Genomic DNA, 22,758 nt, shown 5'->3' on the forward strand with positions numbered 1-22,758 from the left:
AGTCCTTCATCTGGAATCTGAAAACAATAATCACTACCATGAATACACAAGAAAGAACAAAACCTACCAGTAAAAGGGGGAAAGGACTAGATACTTTTTTATTAAGATCAGGAACAAGGCAAGTATGTCCCCTATCACCACTCTTATTCAACATTATACTAGAAGTCCATGCTAATGCAATAAGACAGGAAAAGAAATAAAATGTGTACAGAATGAGAAGGAAGAAATAAAACTGTTCACAGTTAACATAATCATCTATATAGAAAATCCTTAAAAATCAACAAGCTATTTAAAAAAATTATAGCAAGACTGTAGGATGCAGGTTGATATATAAAAATCAAATGAAAAACTAAAAATAAGAAATAAAATTTTACATAATAAAAAGGCAATTTCTTTCTTATATACCAGCAATAAGCAATAATAGTTTGAAATTAAAAACACAATAGCATTTACATTAGCACCAAAAAAAATTAAATAATTAGGTGCAAATCTAACAAAATATGTACAAGATTTATATGAGGAAATACAAAACTCAAATGAAAGAAATCAAAGATCTAAATGAATGGAAAGAAATTCTGGTACATGGATAGAAAGATTCAATATTGTCAAGATGTTGGTTGTTCCCAACTGGATCTGTGGATTCAACACAATCCCAATCAAAATCCCAGCAAGTTATTTTATACACATCAACAAACTGATTCTAAAGTTTATATGGAAAGGCAAATGACCAAAATAGCCAAAACAATACTGAAGAAGAAGAACAAAATCAAAAAGCTAATACAACCTGACTTCAAGACTTACTGTAAAGCTATAATAATTAAGGCAGTGGGATATTGGTGAAAGAACAGACAAATAGATCAACGGAACAGAATAGTGAGTCCAGAAATAGACCCACACAAATACTCATATAGTAGACTATTCCTTGACAAATGGACAAAGAATATCCTTTCAACAAATGATGCTGGAACAAATGAATATCCACATGAAAAAAAAAAATTGAATCTAGATGCACATCTTACTTCTTTCACAGAAATTAACTCAAATGGATCATCAATGTAAATGTAAAACACAAACTATAAAACTCCTGGAAGATAAAATAGGAAAAAATCTAGGTGACTTTAGGCTTTTTGATGGCTTTTTAGATACAAAATCAAAAACACAATCCATAAAAGAGTAATTAATAAGTTGGACTTCATTAAAATTATAAACATCTGCTCTGTGAAAGGCAATGTTAAGAAAATGAAAAGACAGGCCACAGACTGGGAAAAAAATCATTGCAATATATAATACAAAAAGAACTCTTGAAACCCAACAATACAATAACAAACAACCCAACAAAAATGGGCAAAAGGTCTGAACAAACACCTCACCAAAGAAGATATACAGGTGGTAAATAAGCATATGAAAAGATACTCAAATCATATATCATTAGGGAATTGCAAACTAAAATAATAATGAGATACCATTACTGATCTATTGGAATGGCTAACATCAAAACACTGACAGCTCCAATCGTTAGCAAGGATGTGGAACAGCAGACTCACTCGTTGCTGGTGGTAATGCAAAATGGTACAGCCACTTTGGAAGAAAGTTTGACAATTTCTTACAAAACTGAACATAAAGTTACCATACAATCCAGCAATTTTGCTCCATGGTATTATCCACAAGAGTTGAAAATTTATGTCCGTGCAAAACCCTACTCATGAATGTTAATAGGAGCTTTATCATAATTCCCAAAGGATGAAAGCAACCAAGATGTTCTTCAATAACGAGTGGATAAACAGACTCTGATACATTCATACAACAGAATATTATTCAATGATAAAAACCTATGAGCTATCAAGCCATGAAAAGACATGGAGGAAACTGAAATGCATATTACTAAGTAAAGAAGCCGGTTTGAAAAGACTAATACTCTATGAGTTCAAATATATGACATTCTAGAAAAGGCAAAGCTACTGCAAAAGTAAAAAAGATCAGCTGTGGTAGTAAAAAATATACACAGAAATGATATATCCCAACCTCAGAATACTACTGTAGTTTTTTTTTTTGGTACAAGAGAGAAATGAAAGTGCTAGGAAAATGAAACTTTGGCTACTCTATAACATTCATTTTCTCATTCATTCATTCATTTATGAGAGGGAACTGCTAAAATTTAAAAATCTGTAATCTGTTGTGGTACATGAATGTCTTTTATTTTCTGAACTTGAAAGCTTACAATATTTTATAATTTAAAATAAACATTTTAAGAAAAATAAAGACACATTGAAGAAATTCCTCTTTCACAGTTTCATGATTCCATTTAACAGCTGAAGACCCAAAACAACTATGGGATTGCTTTAATTACTTACAATTAAATCAACATGAAAAAAATTATCAAGCAGAATATTTAGAAAAGTTATAATCTATATGAAGACTGCAAAGAATCTAACAAATAATTTCTACTCACATAAAATAAATTTTGTGTCCAACCTTTGTATGTAGTATCTCTTGATACACAAGCAACTGATAACCATCAATTGTATTAGCAAGAAAAACAGAGGAAGCAGTTACTAGGAGTGGGAGACAACTTTTCAGTGCCCCATTTTGTATTGCTTGAATTTCTTGCCATTTGAACCTTTCCAAAGTATGCAATTTCATATATGTAAAAGAAAAAAGGAAATTAAATATTTTCCTCCATAGTGTCTTTCTTCTTTTTAAATGTAAATGCTCCTAGAAGGAGTAACACAATGAGCTCATAATATTTTAGGGTAAATTAATTTACAGATGACATTCCTCTATAATAACAGAGTGGCAAATCCCGCCACAAATGCCACTATTAACTACTGCATTGACAGACATTGCTAATCTATGTGGAACTCTCCTACTGAACCTAAAAACTCTACAGAATGCTCTAGGTAACTATTGTCAATTGATCATCTTTGATGACATTTCACTTCAGATGATACTCACTTGCTATACTTACTTGATATACACTGTTGTATGCTATGAATAAATATGTAGAAAAAAATGAAAAAAACACAGAAGAAATTTTGATGTTCAATAGAAAACTATGCATTGTTTGGAAGACACCACTCCAAATTAGGTGATTACATTATGTGATTAAGTTGAGTTATGTGATTAAGTTATGTCTTTTTATGTCTTTGAGCTATTTTACAATTCTGTAAGATGTAGGTAATTGATAAAGATGTAAATTCTAGTCTTTAGGTAAAGATTTAATAGACTTCCCTCCCTACCCTGTGAAAAACCAGTTTTACACTCATTTGCATATTTGTTTCAATATTCTTGATCTATAAATTTTCCTGTTGAACAGATTCTCTTTTGACTAGTTATAACATCTACCTAGCTCCCTCACTGAATGAATACAATCTTTAATGCATGTTCATGTTCATATCTGTACAAGAGTTATGATTTTACTTTTTTAAAATTATCTTTTAGCATGTTGTAGGGTAAAAGAACAAAAGGAGATATGTCTAAAGGGCAGGAGAGATACCTCCTTTACGACAAATTTCAGTTACTGTAGTATTTTACTTTACAGGAAGATTTCCTGCCCTACTATACAAAGGAATATCCCAGCAGTACAGAAAGCTCAGGTGAACAATTCTGAGCTTTTTTTCTTAAAATATATCAACATGAATAAAGGGGAAGGTATCTGAGCAGCCATTTGGACAATGATCAAAATAAGATTCAAAATAAGAACAAAATGCTTTGTTCTCTTTTAAGATTTCTGAAAACTTGGCTTATTCCTAGCAGGTTTCTTCCAGATCAGCTTTGGCCATGCGGCTTTGTTAAGTCCATTCAGAGGATTCTGGAGGCAGACTGAGAATACCAGACTTTCCAACTGTGAAAGGTTATATATGCATCACATATCTACCTGCCCCACTCTCGCAAGCCACCTTCCCCCATCCGATTCAAGAGCCATGTTTCCATACCAAGATAATAACAAAAGCATGCAGTATTTCTTTGGTTTTATACCAATATGGCAGTATGACAAAGAACTCTAGTTTCTATAAACAACATTATTAAGCTGCGATTTTACTTAACACTGACCTAGCTTGCTTAAGGTAAAAAAGTAAAAGATATCTCAAATTATTTCTTTAAAGAAATCTATAAACAATGTTAGTCCCTAGTTTTCACAAAGTAGGTATCTAATTAAAACTTTTTGAGGCTATATTTCATATCCCCACCCCAAACCTGTTTCCTAGAGTAACTTTTAACTGCTGAGCTCTCACAGCAATTAGAAAAGAGAAAGGAAGAAATGATTTGTAAATACACAGCTACAAAGGACTGGGCTCATCCTCAGTGACTCCTGGGCACACTCTAGGAGAGGGGCTGGGTCAATTAAGGTGATTGTAGAGGTCATAATCACTATGAGCTTGCTGTGAAGTTCATGTGAATATCTGAATATCAATGCATGTAATATATGCAGAATTAATTTTCAGAAGCCAGGCTACATTGTTTACATAGAATTGGAAATCTCACTGCCTAGCTGTTTGTGTGCAGTTCTGAATAAAGAAACAAAAGAAATAGTTAAGACCATGCTTAATGGGGTTCTAAAAGCAAATTTTCAAAGAGGAGTAGATATGATTTTAAAAAGACAGCAATTTCACTCTCGGTAAAATTTTTTCTAGAGTCTCCTCTTATCTCTCTTTTCAGCTACCCATTCTCGACAGTCATTTGGTTGTTGCTGAAGTCATTTTATTCTTTTTAAAACTAAACAAAATTTACCTGGTACCAAGAGTATCGGGTGCTTTCACATCTTTAACTTCATTGTTTTAGATAACATAATTGACCCAGAGGGAGTAAATGACTGGTTGGCCCAAGGTCACAAATGACGGGGTGAAGGTTTGAACTCACATATCCTGAATTTTATTTTGTCAGACAGATCCCTAAAGTATTTTTGTTGAAATATCTCTAGTATTTTCCTTTTAGAGGTATTTGTATTTGGAGACTCTTATCCATTGCAACTTGGCCTCTCTCCATGCCTACACACACAGGCAGCTGTGTATTGCCCCAAAATATATCTCACATTTATATATAAATCTCCATTTTCATTACTATCACCCTAGTTCAAGACAAAATCATCTGTCATCTGAACTACTGCAAAAGATTACTAACTAGTCTCTCTGTTTCTACTCTTACCTTCCGAACATATTTTGTTTCCTTAACATAAATGAGATCATGTAATGTTATTGCCATATTCTTTTAATGACTTCCTATGACACTGAAAATAAAATTCAAACTCCCGACCGTTACCTATATAACATAATTCCTGGCCCATTTCTCCAGTATCACATCCTACTTTGTACTATTCTCTCCCCAACTAATAATATTACAGCCATACTGACCTTCTTTCTATTCAGCAAATATATCAAGCAATTCAGTCTCATGGCCTTTGCATTAGCTATTTCAGTCTCTTGCAAATTTAAATCTAGCTCAAATGTCACCTCTTCAGGAAAGCCTTCCTTTCTATCAAAGTCCCTTAATTTAGTTTCTTTATAGTATTTACTATGATGAAATTTCATTCATTTATTTGTTGCTTATTTATTTCCTGTCTTCCTCTTTTAGAAGTCTATTTTCTTTTGTTCACCACTGTATCCTCTGTTTATGAAAAATTCAATAAATATGTGTTAAACATATGAGTGTGTGAATGAATGAAGTTATCAAGGTCCAATTGATAACATTTCATTGATAGTTATGTGTTGTTTGGAGATGGACAGCGAGGAGGAGATTTTTGTTCTTAACAAGGAGAGTGGCTTGTCAAAACCCTTTGGAAATTTGCTTATGCACAAAATTTTCACAAGCAATTCCCTAAAGCTCATCTTTGACTCCCTACAAGGCCATGGAACCCAAATTAAGAACCTCTGTTGTAGTATATGGTCTAAATACGTTATCTTGGCTTACGTGATGCTAAATAATATGACTTTTGTTTAGTTCTCCGCACTCTCCCTCTTCCATCTCTTGGCAACCTAAGCTCAAACTACCCTGGATTATTTTCAGTACGAGACTCTTAGTAGGAGTTCACTTGCCTCTAGACTTTCCTTTTCCCCCTACCTGGAATCCTCTCCTAACTTTCATCTAATTCTCACTCGTCTTTCAGATCCCTACTTAGACCTCATTTCCTCTGGAAAGTCCTCCCTGATAATTAACTATGAGTTCAGAGTCCTAAAAAGGATCCTGTGGTTTATTTTGTACTTCTCCTGTCAAAATGCTTCCACAAGTATTGTGATTGTCGGTTTATATTATTCACACCCTTAACTTCAGGGAATATGTCTGTTTTATCCACCATGGTATCAATAGTGCCTGGTATGATGCCTCATGCAAAGAAAGGCTCAATTAATATTGGGGAATTAAAATAAATTGTTTCTGGCCTCCTATTTATTTCATATAAATGGTGATTATTTCATACTAGAAAATAGATATGAATATCAATCATATTTTACAGGACCTTCAAGTTAAAGTTTCAAATTTAATCACAGATTTTGTTCCTGACTTTAAGGAAAAGCTTTTCAGAGACTTATACAGGTTGTATCAAGGTTCAAATTGTATCTTTCAAATATTTCGAGATAGTAAAATAAAAGGTAGTAAAGCAAGCAATATGTGTAGTTGCAATAAAAACAGAAGTTTTTTCACTGTCACATTCATATTAATATTGAATTTTCCTGTCTACAGGATGCTTATTGTTATTTAACAAAAACCTGAGAAACCATATTAAATTATTCAGTCTGCTTCTAAACTAAGCCATTATAAAGATTTTCACAGGCAAGACAAAATAAAGCAATAATACAGCATGAATGTGTACTGGAGAAAACTAATGAACCTAATGAACAGGAGGCAGAACTAACAAGGAACGTAGGGTAACAGTAAATGTTGGTACTAATCTCACTTGGCTTCCTCTGTGTTTTCATAGTAGGGAAAAAAATTTTTAAAGGCAAAAGCTTTTAAGCTTTTAATACTCTACTAAGAAAGCTCCTAACAATACCATACTCTTCTAACCCCATTCATCTCTAGAGGGCCTCAAATATGCTTACCTTTTATAATTTCACGTGTACAGAGAGACTCCAACCGAGAAGTGGCTCTGTACTAAGCATTCCCAACGAGATAGTTCTAGTTCTAAGGAAAAGAACCATCATTTTTGGAAAAACATGTGTGCTTCCTAAAATAACTCATTTTTTAGTTTATATAAGAACCAGAGATGAAATATGAATATGAGCAAAATAAGCAAAATAAGAGATATGGCTGGTAGAAACAAAATAAAATAAAAAGATGTGTTTACATAAATTATAAGCACTCCAGGGCTGGGATATTATTCTTTCTCCAGCACTGTCAACCATGTATATAGTAATGTGTATACTTGTGGCAATACAGAATGAATAATAATAATTAATTCAGTATGTTTGTTCTGAATCCCACAGACTTCTCCTTATGAAATTCTTGCAGCCTATTTGAAAGTTAATTCATAATTGTCCATATGTACTCCCCGATCCTTGATTGTTAGACATCTTTCTCTCTTATAAACCCACTAGAGGTTATTTTGGACAAATATCTGCTATATCATTACTAGGAAGGCATGGACTTCAAAGAGTTCAACTTAGTTAGTGTTGAAATGATTGGAACGCTGGCCAAGAGCTTTAACCTCAAAGGGATGTGATTTCAGTGATTTCTGGTTTCAGATGGCTCAAAAATGGAGAAAAGAAAATGGGGCGTGAGTAGAGGGATAAGAAAAAGGAGAGGATAGAGAAATTAACCATGAAGCCATACCTATATTATTTAAAATACCAAGACACCAGTATTTATTTGTTGAAGAAATAAACAAATGAATGTGAAGAGTCCCTATTGAAACAGCTTTCTAACTGGCTTCCTGACAATTTTTTTCCCCTCTCCAATCTATATTACACACTTCTGCCAGAACAATCTTCCCTAAGTATAGTTCCAGCCACGATTGTCCTTAAACTTAAAAAAAGAAGAAAAATCAAGCTACCCACTGCCTGCACATTAACCCCTTAGCATGGCTCCCAAGGTCCCTTGCAATCCAGTTCTGCCCAACTTTCTTGCCCAATCTCCTTCTACTCCCCTTCACACGTTCTAAGTGCTCACAGTATTAATCCTCCTTGAATTCCTTCAAACATCCTCCCTGAGTTCCCTTGAACATCCCTGATTCTTTCTTACCTCAGTGCCTTTGTTTTTGTTACTCACTCTATAACACTTTCTCACTTTGTAAACCTAAAAAACTTACTCATCATTCAAGATCCAGATCACATGTCATCTCCTTCATGCTATCCTTCCTGACTCTCCCCTTATTAAGTTAGTTGCTTCCTTCTTATCACTTCTTAGTCCATGTTATAAAACACTAACCAGTCTCCTGCCATAGACCACATTCATAGGCAAAGATAATCTTAAGCCCTGGGTCAAGCATAGTGTCTGACACACAGCACATACTCAGTAAATATTTGTTTAATAAAGGTATGAATGACTATAGCTCTAAAACACTGAAATAAAATCTGAAAATTATATTTGCTTAGCAAGTAATATAATTAAACCCCTAGCAAATGCAAATCACTCCACTGTCCTTAGCATTTGCCTCCAAACAGAATTAATAAACAATAAATGTCTGATAGAAACAATCAGACCATGCAGCAGGTGCTGGCTCAATCCCTCAACACATTCTGTATAGAGGTTACATTCTGATTTCATTGAGTTTGTGAAGCCCAGAAAGGGCACCCCCACCCCACCCCAGTAGTATGCATTTACAATACCAAGAGCTAAATCCAGCAACCTCTAAGTACACTTAAGTCCCATTCACAGTCAAGGGAAATTATGCATACATCAGAAGTAGAAAGGGAAAGGAGATAAGAAAGATGGCTTACTGCTTCTTGGAAAACAGTCAGGAAAAACACCACAACGGGTCAGTTTCTGAGAAAATTGTCACCCATTTGCTGTCACTTTTTCATCTTCATAAGAATATATTGGATTAGGAAAGGCCTTTGCTACTCCACATTATCCCAAGCTCCCAGTTGCCTTTGCATTAGTTAATGTCTGAGCTTCCTGGTTAATTGTGGCAGGCTAGCAGCAGGCTGCACAGATGTCAGATGTCATGCTCTATCAGATGAAGAGGTTTCTGCCTCAGGCTGTTTATATATGACCTACCAGGATTTCCTGCTACATGATGAAATAATTAGGGGGCCGCCATGCAGGGAATAATGTTGCAAGTAAGTTGTAACAGCATTACATTAAAAAATGAAATGAAACATTTGGCCTTATCTGTATCATAATCTTCCTTAGGTTTATTGTGAACATTCTGTTCCTTATTTTTATAATATTCACATGGGTGCTAATTTTAATGTTCACTGGGAAATACAATGAGTTTAGAAAGGCTTTCTTTAATGCTTGTACTGCAATTTGAGTCAAGAGTAAACAGGGTGGGAAGAGGTTTTTTTGTGTGTTTGATTTTCTAACTAAAGTTTGTCTTTTGCCTCTTATAACAAACAACTTCTACAGACTCAACAAAATCTAGATGGTCTTTTTGAAAATTAGTAATATTTTCTAAATTGATTAATTCTTAAGTCTTATTGAACTCTAACTTCTATTTTTCTGACCAAGAAAATAAGTATACATCCTGTTTATAATGTAATATTTTTAAATGTTTTATCTATAAAAGCATATGAGACTATAAGCTCTTAGCCACATATGGTTTCCATAATTCAAGAGAATTATCCGATACACAAACACTATTTAAGATTAAGAACAAAAATTCTAAGTAACTTTAATCATTAAAATTAAAAGGTTAGCAATGATTTCATGAATTCTAGCAACACAACTAGATAAAGTGAACACAGACCAAGTTATATTAGCATGTTTTCCACTATCATCGTATATGTATTCCTCTCTCTGCATTAGTTCTTAATACCCATTCACCCTATCTATTTAGCATTTACCTTCCCTAATAAGCCTGTAAACTCCCTAAAGGCTGTCTTATACATTTTTGTATCTCCTGTTCCTAGTACAGTACTCAGCACAAGTAAGTACTCAATAAATTTTTGTTAAACTGAATTATATAGCGTGGAGTGAGGAAAAGATTGTAAGAGATTAAGAAAAAGGTAATGATCAAGTTGAATTCCTCAATTCTCCACATCTTTTTCTATGTAGGTACAATGTAATCTTTCTGCGTAGATGCAGTATAATCTTTCTTCCCCTCAACATCCCCGCTGCCCCCCGCCCCCGCTATAATTCTTCTAAAAAAGTTAATGATTCCCAGCCCCCTCATCTGAACTGTGGGCTTAATAGTATGTTTATACATGAGTATAATTCCTATCATAAATTACTAAAGAAAATGAAAATCCAAGCTTCATTGCTTGACAACCATACGCACATGAAAGAAGTGAGGTGGATTCCTGGAAAGCCAAGGGAACACAGTTTCACAGCAGAAAGATAGTTGTAATTCTAGGAAAGTTTTTTAAAAAGCAAGAGACTGTGAGATATATAAGAACAGCAGACAGTTTTTTGCCCAAGTGTCAACCCTTAATAATAGCCACCATGTAAAGAGACAACATTCAGGTTCTGTGAGAAAGTGCAGTAATTGATTAGTGGTGTCTGCCTAAGCCTTGGAAGAAGTGACAATATGAGTACCAACCATCTGCATCCTAATGACCCAGAAGGCTAAAGTTGTTTTCGGGGAGAACTGGGGAATAAACAGACAAACAAGGATCTTTGAAGCAAAGCAAAAGTTCATTTAGGCATCATTATACCCAGGTGTTATCCTCCCACTACTTTAATTTGTTTAATAAACACTTATTGAGGACTTACCTGATAGATAATGCTCTCTGGCCTCATGTATGTAGTGGCCACCTATAGGAGATAGACAAATAAATGGCAAATGTTAATATCATGTGATTATTAACATTAAAGTCCACAAAGAATGTTAAAGGAGTTCAAAGTGAAGTAACTAACCGTGGCTGAGGTGAAGGTGAGGAGAAGGATGTCAGGAAATGTTTCCCAGAGAAAGAGATCATCTGAACAAGGCTTTAGGGATAAGTAGAAATTAGCACCTCCACCCCCAAAAAAGGAAAGTAAAGGCATTCTGGGCAGTATACACAACATTCAAGAAAATGTCCTTAGTTCAGTCCCACTGCCTAGTTCAAATGTATGTGGAGAGTGATTAGACATAAAGCTAGAGAGGTAGAGAACAATCAGTACTCAAAGGACTTTGTATGTCAAGCCAAAGAGATTGGAGAATTTTAAGCAGGACAGAGGCTTGCATCTCTTTCTTGTCCTGCATCAACTATCCCTTCTCTACTGTCTCTTTTCCCTCAATATATGAACATATCAATGTCTCTCCTTTAAGAAGAAAAAAATCTTTAATTCTACAATCTCATTGCCTGTAACTGTCCTTCTCCCAACCAGGTAGCCAGGCTTCTAAAAATAATCATCTAGTGTCAGTCTCCATTTCACATTTACTGCTAAACCTATTGCAATATGTCTTCTGTCCCATTGCTCCACCTTACTCCATGAGAAACCACCCTCCATGAAGTCTACAATTAACTCTGTTATTTTTTTTTAATAGGCTTGGATCTTAAGTGGGCATTTAGTGACATCTGACATGACTGATGAGCAATTCTTTGAGGCCTTTTTCCTTGGCTTCCAGGACATGGTCTCTTTTGATTTTTCTCTTACCTCTCTGGTCTCCTCAAGTCTTCATTATAAGTTCTGCTTCCTCTACACAGACCTTAGACACTGACATGCCCATGAGTTCTACCCTCTCTCCTCTCTCAGTACATATTGCTCATTAGTGGATTTCTTTCCAGTCTTTAAGATCCAACCATAATACCACCTCCATGGTAAAAAACCAGCTCCTGTAGTACTTTGTTTACAATTATCCCACCATATTGCACTTATCTGAATGTCAGTCTCTCCCTGGAAACTCCTTCAATGTAACTTCAAAGTAACTCCTTTGAAGGCAGAGGCTATATACTGTATTAATCTACAGACACCTGATGACACTTGGTAGATACACAATCTTTCCCTGCTACAGGAAGAAAAGAAGGGTTAGTCAGTGGTGTCTTTTGTATAGTACTTGCAGGTCTTAGAGCTCTAAAGGGTAGCAAACTTCCGGTCAAGATGGTGGAATAGACATTCCCCAGTGTTACTCTCTCCCACAAATCAACCAATTTACAATTATAAAAAAGCAAGGACAGCCAAGCTGGGGCCACTAGAGTTCAGTGGAAGAGGAGGAGAGACCAAAGGAGTGCATAAAGGCAGGAGAAGCCTTGATGAGAGAAAGAAAAAAACCCCTCCAACCATTTTGAATACCACTGCTTCCAGGCCAGAGCTGCTGAGTGCTAGGAGCAAGAGCTGGCAAAAGCCACAGCTGCGCCGTTCAGATGAAGCTGCCTGGAGGCAGCAGGGGAGAAGAGGGCCTAGGTGGCACCCAGGCCAGCACGACCTCTAACAGGGTTGATGTGGACCCACATAGGAGCAAGGAGCCACAACAACTGAAAAAAAGGAGCCACTCAGAGGCCAGTGCGTCATCGCTAGGGACAGAGCATGGCCCATCCCATGGGAAGTGTTTGGAGCGTGGGTGGTGACTGGGGCAAAACTGGGGCACAGCAAGAACAGCTGATCTGCCCCTCAATCAGCATAGGAACACTCAGGGGAGACTGGTCAGGAATATAGAATTGCAGAGGGTACAGATTAATAAAAAGACTCAGGCCGAGACCAGAGTTTCTACACAACCCAGGTGCACCAGATTTCACTAGACCCAGAAGTACCTATAAAGTAAACCATTAAACCCCGAGCTGCACAAAAGCCTTCCCTAGGGAATCAGCAACAAAGCAGCAATTTAGCTAAACCACACAGCTCAAGTACTGGTTCCTACAGGAAGTTCCCCAATTTTAGAAGTAAGCAAAGGACAACAAATTAGTTCCAGCACAGAGTTTAATTGGTGGAAACAGCAAATAATCCAATGCAGAACTGGAAGAAAAATCGAAGTACCCACAAACAGAGACAAAGTTTGATATTAAATAGTAAAGGTCTCATTTCACCAAAGAACAGCCTATAATACCTGGAAGGACTGGAAGTTCCCTGGGCTACTAAGCCAGAAAGAGGGGAGGGCCAGGGACTTAAGCCAAGGCCCCCGATACCCCCCCACCAGAGCCAAGGGTGGAGGCCAAGGGCCTCAGCCACGCCCCCTGACGTGTGTAACCAGCTCAGCCATGACCACCTAGCCGCTGCAGGAAGTGCCCTGGGCTCTGCCAGCCTAGGGTGGTGGGGGGCCAAGGGCATCAGCCACATCCCCCAACATGTGCAACCAGCCCAGTGACAACCACCAAGCTGCTGCAGGAAGCACCCCGGGCTCTCCCTAGCCAGGGTGATAGGAATGCCTCAGGCCTTGGCCATGTCCCTCCGACACACACAACGAGCCCAGTGACAACCACCAAACCACAACAAGGAGAATCCTTGGTTCCCAAGCTGGGGTGGTGTGGGGGGAGGGCTTTTGCCACATCCCCCTGACATCTGCACTCAGCCTGTCAATGACCTAGCCATAGTTGGAAGCCCCCTGGTCTCCCCTGTGGGAATGAGGGGGATGCCACAGGCCTTAGTCCTGCGCTCCTCCTTTTGCCTTCTTCCATCCCATTTCCTTCCTCTTTCCCCTCTCCCCCTCCCTCCCAACTGCTCCACAACATCATAGAATGCAAAAAAATAATAATATTAATAAAAAAATAAAATAAAAAATAAAGGGTAGTAACCCCTCAAGTTACAAATGAAGAAGCTGTGGCTCAGAGTGGCAAGGTGGGTGATCTAAAACCACAGAGCACATCGAGGGCAGATTTTTGAAATTCCAGTTTCCTGATCTTTCATGGCCTGTCTGCTCCATTTTAAGTAAAACATTCAAATTATTACTTTTTAAGATGGATCTTTTATTATTTATTTTTATTTATTGAAACATAATTGATTGTATATATCTGTGAGGTACAGCATTGAATATCCACACTGTGAAAACATTCAAATTAATAGTATGAAAATCAGGAAAGAGTATAGAATCAATAGTTCTGAATTTATGAGGAACTGAATCATAGAGGAAATGAAAACAATTACTCTGTGCAAATTTAGTTGTCTTCTGTTTTTCAGGAATGTGAAAGCTTGGCAACATCCTACTTTGCTAAAAATGAGGTAAATTTCTAAAAGGAACATTCCTGTAAGCTACAGAAGCCTCTGTGAAATGTGCTTAATCCAGTCAGGAGATACTCAAAAATGCAAATTGCCCACTTGAAATAAGAAGGCACCTATTGTTCAGCCTTGATTGCCTCTGCAGGACTACAGGCAAGGGGGGGGAGTCCTTGAAGGAGAAGGAAGTCTAACTAAACTGCACACATAGAGGAAAAATTAAAACGAAGCCAAACTTCAACAGGGCTTCCATTTATCATCTGTTGAGTGAGAGGGATTACAGATCAAGAGCCATTTATGATTCTGAATCCTTATAACTTTACTGTCTGTGTTCCATTCTGTTGTCCCCTATTTTTCTCATAGATATTGATAAATCTGAATATATATTATTATATTTGTCCTGTGAGCCCTGCCTCACCATCAATGAATGCATACAGTGGGAACAATTAGAGATAGCGCTTATTAACATAAAATACTTTCAACTAAGAGCATATACATACTTACAGCAATAGGAGAAATAATAGCTTTCACTTTTTCCTTCATTTAGATATGTCCTTCATTTAGATTTTTGTTACTATCTTACTTCTGCAAGGTCTGTTCTTTAGCTTTGGAAGACAATAAATAGGCTGATTTTTCTTTTATTCCTAACTCGATTTTTCTTTTATTCCTAACTCAATTTTTCTTTGCAAGAAAAGACTTAGTGACAAAAAAAAATAGTATTAAAAGTTTCAAAGTTTAGTACATAATGAATGTTTCAGGAAAAAATAAAGAAGGTGTCTTTTCAAAAATAATTGTCATCTAACCTGTTTCCAGCTGAGAAATAAAAAAATAAAGACCTTGTTATTAAACTTGAAACTTTTTTCATCTCTTTACCCCATCTCCTTTTCATCTTTATAAACAAAGAAAATCTATAATTACCATACTAAAAAAGAATATAGCTGAATTACACGCAGGTTAAACCATTCTAAATAAGGTAGAAAATAATAAATAATAGAATAGTCAAGGGAGTTGGCATAATAAACATATGAAGAGTAACACCACATCCTACAAAGTAAGATGCCTCCCATTTCCAATTATTTTAAAATTCCTGAGTGAAAAGAGAGCTTTAAAAGCACAAACTAACATTTTATTTTCATATAAACTAGGGAGATCACATAGTCCAGCCTCTTAGCTAATCCTGAAATTCCCATTAATAATAATAATGATAGCAGTAGTGGTGAAAGAGGTGGTGGTAGTAGAAGTACCAACAACTACCATTCATCAAATATTTGCAATGTGTCAACACCATGCTGTCATTAACATATTATCTCATCTAATCTCATAACAATCTGACTGGATAATTATTATCTCCATTCTATGGATGAATATACAGGTACGTGTATGATTATTGGTGAGCTAGGTTCTGATGGAGCATTTTTACGGTTAGAAAGCTCATTACCTCATAAGGAAGTCCTTTCTATTTTAAAATTTTGTGTTTGAAATGTTTTTCCTCACATGGACCCCAGACTGCTTTCATGAAACTTTCACCTGTTTATCTTAGTTCTATCTTTTGGAAATAAAACAAGCCCAATATTTCTTTTAAGTGACAACCCTTCAGATCTTTTAAGACTGCCGTTCTGATGTCATTTGAGCTAACCAACCTGATTCTGTGTCACCACAGCTAGATCTATCACCAAAGCTAGGCCAACCAATTTAGTCATCATCTGAATAACTCAGCTTTGAGCCAAATTAGCTCCTAGCCAGGAGAACCACAGAGAATCCTTCAGCACCCCCTATATCACAGAAAGTTAACCTTAATGCTAGCCTTTTTCCAGTTTATGGCTCTGGTTCCTATAACAAATCCACTGCCTTAATTTTGTTCTATCCTGAATCTTTGAATGATTTCTAATAAGAAATATAAGACAGCAAACTCTACAGGGCAAATAATTTGATGTCACTCTTATACCCTTTAAACAGTATCTCCCTGGTAATTATGGACATTGTATTTTAAAAGAATTAGAATTGAAGATACAAATAACTATAATTTATTAATGATTACTGTGAGCCAGCCACTATTCTAAGCACTTTACTTATATTAACCCATTTAATCCTGACAACAATCCTATTGAGACCAATACTGTTATTATCACCATTTTAATAATGAGGAAACTGAGGCACAGAAAGAAGCTTATTAACTTGCCCAAAGCTCTACAGTCCTACGGGAGCTGGAATGCAAATCCAGGAAATCTGACTTCAGAACTCTTAATCACTGCATTATGCTGCCTTCCAGTAAATACTAAACTCTTCTGGCTGGGGTCTGGGAATTGTTTCCTATGCTAAAGTATGGTTCAGCAATTTTCCAGAGAGAAAAGCTACCTGGATCAGCAAAATGTTTTTCCTGGGCTATACCACTCCACTTCTTCTTTTGTGAATTAACATATCCTTTTACTTATAAAGGTGGCTGTGTGGTGGGCTGCGAGCAAGGAGACTTTGACTCAGGAATCAGGAATCAAAACTTCAGGCTAACTCACAAAAGACTCAGTAGAAACCAGGCCTTCGTGGAAAGTGAAGGAAGAGGGATGCCACTGTTTTGAGTGGTACTGAACATACAGTTTATAATAAACACTAATATGGCCACTACTGCCACATGCAGCTATGCTCTGCAATGAAGACCCATTGGTCAACTATATTTGTATTTGGTTCAGTCTGTGTCTTTTCAGATCTGTCTGCTGTCAGTTATAGTCAAGAAATTGGGTCTACTTTGCAAACTCATTGTCCTGGATCTGAAATAGAAAAAGCCAGAATTTTTCCTGGAATGGAACTCATACGAGTTCTACACCCATGTTCCAAGCTCACAACTAGAGCAAGTATAGTTGTATAAACTACAGACATTTAACCCTCTGGTCTTTTTTTTTTAATCTAGACTGGTAGGATACCATAAAAGAAGATAAAATCTGCCTTTCATATTCAACAGTTATGGAAATTGAAGAAAAGAAAAATTATTCTTTACTCTGTAAAGAAGTTTCCTGTTCATTGTAGGCCCCCCCCCCCAAAAAAAAAGTAAGTGAAAATAAGGCTAATTTTAAGACATCTCACCTTCTGTTCTAGTGCAATTTTGTATCACACTCAGTTGCATGATATAACATAATCTATGTTAGAACTCAAAAAAGAACCTTATCTATTTTGATCAACCTAATTATGACTGAATGAGTGGTTCAGTCATATCAAGAGAAAATTTATACTGAGCTATGCCACATACAGGCAGTTTTAACATAAACCATTCCCTCAAACTAACTAAGCAGTGGAGATACTTATTTTAGGATGGAATGAATCTTCCAAATCTTGGCTCTGTCTTTCTTTCTTGGCTCCCTCCTAACGATTTTCAGCCTGTTGTCAGTTACTTTTTTCCCCCTTCCCAACCTTTGCTCCACTCCCACTCCCTAAAATACAAATCTTTCTTGTACATTAGCCTCCATTTGGCAAGCTAAATTACTGATTCAGGAATTTTTCTGTTGATTTAAAAAATCATTTATCAGTTATTTTTGTCCCTAAATCCCTATGCAATGATAGGGAAATATGAGAAAACTTTAATGTCTTATTATCTTTTTAGAATAAAACATGCGTATTTATCGCATGCACACATACACACAGCCCAACACAATTTTCTCAGCTTTGCGATGGACAATCATTTCTTTTTTAAAACATACAAATATATCTTCACTTTGGGAAGAGATATGAACAATTTATTCACATGCATTTTTGCTGCTGGTGAAAAGACAAAGTATACTAAAAATTCAAGAACTTTCTCCATCTTTTTCATGTGATAATTCTGAGTAATTCCAAAATAGTGGCATTTTCTCCATACATATCTGAGTTGTAGCTCTAGATATATACTCTTGTAATATTTTTTTCATTCAATATATCATTCTCCCAAACAGTTTCTCACATTCTGTTAACACCTCTCCACAAATTTTAGCAACCCACAGTCCACAAAATATTCCCAAGCATTACAGTAGCGGGTTTCTTACCCAGTGTATACAAGGCTTTTTCTTCAGCATTGCATCTTCTGGAAAACACAAGATAGAACAAATTCTCTGACTTGTGGGGTAAGAATTTGTTTCATAAGAACCTGTCGAGATAAACCCACCAGCTTCTATGAAAGAAAGCACACAATAGAGGAAAGTATCAATATTCACCTTCTCAGCTTCTCCATTCTCCATTATACATAATCTTATTTGGAAATGGAGCCTGCTTCATTCAACAACTCAGAAACAATTTTTGCCTCTTTTTCAAAGAAAAAAATGCTGGAGGTACTAACTGGAAAAAAAAAAAAAAACATATGCCATGACTACGTAATAAGCATCTTGAGACATAGCAGGGTTCTGCCTATAGCCATACAGGTTTTGCTCTGCACAAAAGCGCCCAGCGAAGGGAGCAAGTGGAACTAAAATCCAGGACTTACTCCACTGGACAAACCCTATTCCCTCAGGCTGTGACTGATGAAAGAGGTGCCTTTTACTAATTTTTAAAATTTGCAAAGGTACTAATAGGCTAGTAGTGACCCTGCAGACAAAGACTGCATCTGCCTCATCTACTGCCATATTTCCAGCATTTTGAACAGTCCATGGCACATAACAGCCACTTGATAAACATTCAGAGAATGAAGAAAGAAAGGAAAAAAAGAATTCCACACATGAAGTACCTATAAATGCAAAGCTCAAGCACAGAATCTAAGAGAAGTGTTCCTTTCTTTGACTAGAATGTGCACTGCTACACCTGGAAAGTCAGAGAGAAAAGAAAAAGGAGCACCATATGTTGTTACTGTGTTTTTATTCATATATTTTTAAATATGATGACAAACATAAATTAAACTTCAACCTAATTTTTATCATCCTAACACCTTACCAGTCTAGCCAAATGCTTTTGATAACAAGAGCATATAAGAATCTTAATCACTAAAAATGAAGAATAATTTGATATAGCAAAACATCATACAACATATTTCATTAAGATTCAACTATGTTCTTTCCATCTGTAACCCAATACTAAAAGAAGTAGCATGATTTTTAAGTTGGAGAGGAAAAAAACTTCTGGGCCTATACCTAATTGTATTAGTTTCCTGTGGCTGCTGTAACAAATTTCCACAAACTTTGTGGCTTAAAACAATAGAAATTTATTCTCTCACAGTTATGGAGGCCAGAAGGCCAAGGTGTCAGAGGATCGTACTATCTCCAGAGCCTGGGGAGAATCCTTGGCTGTGGCCATAACTCTATCTGCTCTGCCTTCATATTGTCTTGTCTTCAGTATATCTTCTCCTCTTCTGTATGTCTAATCTCCCTCTGTCTCACCCTTATAAGAATATGTGATTGCATTTAGGGCCTACCAGATAATTCAGGATAAGCTTCTTCTATCAAGATTCTTAACTTCACTGCATCTTTTGCCATATAATATTGACAAGTTCTCAGAATTAGGAAGTTAATATATCTTTGGGGTGCCACTTTTTTTCTGACTACCATACCCACATATTGTATTATATTGCTATTATATTATCTAAATAAATATTCATATTCTTCTCAGTTTTCATGGTTCTGTGAATAGACTTTAATAGTTTTAGGGACTCTTTTGATCAGCAAAGATTTCTTTCTTAAGACACCAGAATTTTTCATTTAAAACTTGACAGTCAAAATTTGATTACAACTGTTAAAGAATATGTTTCATCTTTATATAGTGGATCTCCTATATACATTTTGAACTAGATAATGTTGTGCAATTCTGAAATATTTTCTTCACAGTTATGGTGGACTGTGTTGCTACATAGTTATTGTTGTACTGATGGTGCCAAAATACTAGGCAAATACAACATTTAATAAGCCAGCCCTCACTCCTTTGTCAACTTCAGGTCATATCTCTGAAAAGTTTAATGAGTTGAACCAATTGGTACTTTGCATACTGCCAAAATTGTGTGCCCAAATTAGAATTTTAACAAATAATAGTGATATCTGCTCACTATATTGACAACTATGGTGTAGTGCTTTAAGATGTTTAGAATAAGTGAGAGATTAGGGATAAAATATGTGTGATGTTCACCATCTACACATATTTTTTAAAAGCTCATAATATGCTAGCTATATCTTTATGCCCAAGGAAGTTATTTGTTGTTGTTTTCAGTGCACCCAGAATTGAAGAGTTTTCTGAAGACTAATTTAGGCTGGCTAAACTCTTTCGAAGCTGATTCATGAAACAACAAATTCACTTATAATGAACACGTTTTTTCCAATGATCATGGGCATAGGTCTGTCTATTATTCAGAGAATCTCCTTCTCCAGATCAAAATATGCAGAAGGCTGACTTACTAATCAGAAAGTAGCTTTGTAAGCAATGATTCTGAGAAAATTGAATTTGGAAGGATATTTTATATGAGCCATGGACAATCTCAACCACATATTATTTCTACAAACAGCTAATCTCATCTAAAATATACAGTAGTCTTATTTGTGAGTTTTAAGGACTCTTCACTTTGCCCTGATGTACTGACTATACCTTGGTTAATTGGGTTGCACTCAAATAATTGAGTTGGGGATTTTTAAAGCCAATATTTCGGCAGCTTTGATAGTAACTCTTGAATGACTAGAGCAAGTAAGTAGACTCCACTTAAGTTTGACATGACAGACAAGATCATCCCATTAATTGCAATAAATAGCTTCCATGTAAAGTAAATCTCTTATTTTTGACATTGATTCTGTCAGTTACTACAAGCTTAATAAAATAAGGCTAAATCTATACTTACAACAAACAGCTTTAGTAAATCCCAGAAAGTGTGCAGATGATACAGTAAGGAGTCCTTATTATGAATCATATCTAAATCCAGTGATTCCCAACATAGAAGAAAGAGGTGTTTTTTATTTGTTTGCTTTCTTCTGTTTTTCAAAAGGAATTATAAAATCCTGTGGTTGTCTTTTATAAGAATAAAGAGGCTATCTTTGTCATGTGGTCTTTTTTAACTTCACAGAATTGTTCTTGCTCCGTTTTCACTGGACATAATATGCCTTTCCTTTTCAAGGTTTTAAAAAATGCTTTTAGGATATTAGGGCAGTGCTAGTTCAATAAAAGGCATATTGTCCAATGGTATAGGGATGATTCACTAATTATTTGCAAAATACTGTATTTTGAAATGTTGGGGTCAACTTTTAAAAAATACAAAGTATTATTTTCCACTGGTAATGTAACTTTGAAATTTTAAGAAAGGGACAAGTCCAGGATCTAGCAAAACGATGTGCACACTGAGTTGAACCATATTCATTCATCCATTCAAAAAATATTTATTAGGTATTAGGCACTTTGCTAGGTAGTAGGAATACAATGCCTAGTAAAAATACATAGTCCCGGTCTCCATGGAGCTTACGGTCTAGTGAAGTATTAAATTCAAATTCGGTCAGATAAAGGTATATTTCTAGTCATGAGACTGCTTTTACCTTAGCACAGTGAGGCAAAATGAAGTCGTAAAGTAGGAGGTAGTAACAATGAATACTACCTGTGAACAGTCTGGATCTCGGTATATATGACCTAGAGAAGGAAAGTGAAGGTAGATACTTGAAAGGACTGTGTCATATAGAAACGGGGGTAGATTAATTATTTGCTACTGTAAAGGCAGAAAAAGATGAATTACAAAGTGTTACCTTTTGACTCACCCCCCCCCCCAAGAAAAAGAAATTAAAAAAAAATAAATCAGCCCGTGGGACCGGCCCAGCCCGGCCGAGCTGTGGCCATGATCATCCCCGAGTGCTGCTTCACCTGCGGCAAGATGGTCAGCAACAAGTAGGCCTACCTGGGGCTGCTGCAGGCAGAGTGTGCCGAGGAGGACGCCCTGGACGCGCTAGGCCTGAAGCGCCACCGCTGCCGCCACTCGCTGCTGACCCACGTGGATCTGATCGAGAAGCTGCTCAGTTATGCAGCCCTGGAGAAGTAGCTGTGTTGACCATGGGCAGTGGGTGTCTTGCCCAGAGCTCATGAAACTGGGGTGTCAGGGGGCTGGGAGCAATGCCTGATTACAGCCATGTGGGCACGTGTCCCCCACGCTGGCAGGCACCACCCAGGAAAGGTCTTTGCAGAACTGCTCCCCCAAACCACCCCCCCCCAAAAAAAAACTAGAATAGCCCAACACAGATATCCAAGCAAAAAATAAACATCTATAATAAAGACTATAGGAAGAATTATTGTATTGAATATCTTGCTGAATGCCAAAGTATCTTCCAGTTTTTAACATGCAAGGAGTCCATGTATCAGTTTGGTTTTTGTGGGTAAATCAGCAAAAGAAAAGTTACTAAAAAAATATCTTTTCTAGTGATACCTGCGTTTTCCAGACTATCTAGGTTATAAACCTATTTCATCCATTAGAAAATAATCTTAACTCTACTTCACTTTGTGTAGATTCATTCTATGTGTATTAACAGCATTAAAACATTTTTTAATGGTTTCAAGTTGCTTTTCAGTTTCTGTTTTCTGCATAAATTAATCTTCAACACAGAATTGTTTTTAATTCAAGGGTGGAGGATTTTTCTTAACATACCATCTTACTGATATACTAAAGTCCAATTTAATTTATTTTCTCCACTTATCATT

At 36.3% G+C, this 22,758-nt stretch overlaps 1 pseudogene; it reads left to right on the forward strand.

Annotated features, from left to right (window-relative positions):
- The first annotated feature begins 21,904 nt into the window (after nt 1-21,904).
- Nucleotides 21,905-22,105, forward strand: LOC134385192 (DNA-directed RNA polymerases I, II, and III subunit RPABC5-like; annotated as a pseudogene).
- Nucleotides 22,106-22,758: the final 653 nt, after the last annotated feature.

This window comes from Cynocephalus volans, chromosome 8 (assembly GCF_027409185.1).
Source record: "Cynocephalus volans isolate mCynVol1 chromosome 8, mCynVol1.pri, whole genome shotgun sequence".
NCBI lineage: Eukaryota > Metazoa > Chordata > Mammalia > Dermoptera > Cynocephalidae > Cynocephalus > Cynocephalus volans.